Raw genomic sequence first — 2100 nt, 5'->3', positions numbered from 1 at the left:
TGATTGTAAAATGAAACTGTAGGGAAAAAAAATTGTTTATAATTATATCTCTTTATATCTGATTATACCATGTATGTGTAATTTATATATGTCCGATTACGGATTGATAAGTATGCTGTGTGAGATAGCAACCTGATGTATTTAGGCAGCATAGATAAATAAAGTATTTCTCTCTCTTCTAATAAGAAATATTATTTCTAAATAACCTATATTTGTACAGCAATTTGAAATTTAGAGTTAATTTGTAATTAAGTGACTACATAATGTTAATATACGTAATGCATAATTTTTATACAAAATTAATTTTTATACAAAATTAATTTTTATACTAATATTTTTTTTACAAAATAAATCACTCACAAATTTCATCCTGGAATCGTGAGTTTGAAAAAAATCAACTCATCGTTCTAGAGACATTTCGAAAGGAATTTTGATTGTTGCAAATATTATTTATCTTCAAAACGATGTTTAGGACAAAATGCCAACGTAGTGTGATCAATAAATTGATTTTAATTATATAAATAATTAAATAATACATAATAAAAAATCTTGAATAATTTTAGCACATAATTCAAATATTATATTGTTTTATGCTGTGACTAGGTGTTATGCTATTTGTATTAATAGGCTAAAAAACAAAATTGTCCTTTACTAATGTTAGTATGTTACTAAACTATCCTATGTATGAGGAATTTGGACTGTACAATATTTTTAATAAAATGTTTTTCTCTCTTCAATAGTTGTTTTTTTTTTATGGCTTACGAAGTATCTTAAGCGATATAATATAGCAAAATATAAAATTTAGCTGTACATAGAAGTAAGTTTAAAATGATATCCGTCAACAGATCCTTAAGTAAAATTGTTTGAAAAATAGGATGATAAAAAGTTTACCAATTCCTAGAGATGCTTAGTCCCCTCTCTCTCTCAGATCCTACATCGTTTTAGTCAATAATATAACGACCCCCACATACCATACCATTGCCGGTCTACCGCAGGAATCATGTTTAAGTCCAATATTATTTAATTTATTCGTTAATGACAGTTACCTGTGTTGCGAGCCTCAATAATGGCGTTTCTCCTACCAGGTAAACAATGCGGTGGTTAATATTTGTGGGTTGGAAATGTTAATTAATAAAAAAAAAAAAAATAAAATAAACTTAAAGAAATATGAACAGAAACATATTCAAATAAAAAAAAAAACATAAGTAAGTAAATGAAGCAACAATTTTTAAAGATGTATTAGTAAAACATTAAGATGCTAATTATAACACAAATTACATTTTTTCATAAGAAAAAAAAACAGGATAAATAATTTACACTATACTTTTAGAGTAAAAAAAGAAATGGTGAAGTATATTCGTGTATATGCAATGTGTTCTATAAGCATAGAATTATGACTTTATTTCTAACCTCTGTGCAGCTGAGAACTAGGAGATATTTTCTGGTAAAAAGGCTTCTTGAAGAAAAATAGTATGGAATACGTAAAAAAGTATGGATGAGCAGCGTGGTGTGGCCAAATACATAATATAGACTGATAAGAGCCTTTTAAGATATCTGTTATATAAACATCCCAGGTGTAGTATTATAGTGATGTTTATGACTAGAGATTGTTGTTTACTCACGTAAAATAGATCGCATATTGTTATATTAAATAAAAATTGTTTTTTCATAATTTTCTGCGTAATTGTTAATGACAATAATGTAATTAAAAATAAATCAATTTACATCATGTATATAAAAATTACAACTTCTAATTTTTTTTTTTTTAATGTTGCTTCAACAATGATTATCCGACATTTAAAAATTTTAACATAGCCCTCTTTGCCTATGGAACAGCGTCATACTCCTCTTCATACCGAATCGACACGATGAAACCTTCAAAAAACATGGAAGTAGCTTAAAAAATGGGGATAATGTGGAGCTTCCCCCACTCCACTAATACAAGAAAACTATAAATATTCTTAAACAAATGCCTTCAGAATTGTCAATAAATATTCATATTACACTATAATAACTGAGATACATTCAGAACTAAATATAGACACCGTACATGAATAAATTTACAAGCTGACTCATAATTTCTTTCAATCTTTTCCTAAC

At 26.9% G+C, this 2100-nt stretch overlaps 1 long non-coding RNA gene across 1 annotated transcript in view; it reads right to left on the bottom strand.

The window, feature by feature from the left end:
* Positions 1-1523, bottom strand: part of LOC106682566 (uncharacterized) — a 43414-nt gene extending 41891 nt beyond the window's left edge. Inside the window, exon 1 of the long non-coding RNA XR_010843067.1 lies at positions 1411-1523. This is a non-coding gene — a long non-coding RNA (uncharacterized lncRNA). The remainder of the gene's footprint in view (positions 1-1410) is intronic.
* Between the last annotated feature and the right edge of the window lie 577 nt (positions 1524-2100).

The sequence above is a fragment of the Halyomorpha halys genome, unplaced genomic scaffold, assembly GCF_000696795.3.
Source record: "Halyomorpha halys isolate HHAL.00 unplaced genomic scaffold, Hhal_1.1 Scaffold424.1, whole genome shotgun sequence".
Lineage (NCBI taxonomy): Eukaryota > Metazoa > Arthropoda > Insecta > Hemiptera > Pentatomidae > Halyomorpha > Halyomorpha halys.
This window is presented reverse-complemented; position numbering and strand designations above follow the sequence as displayed.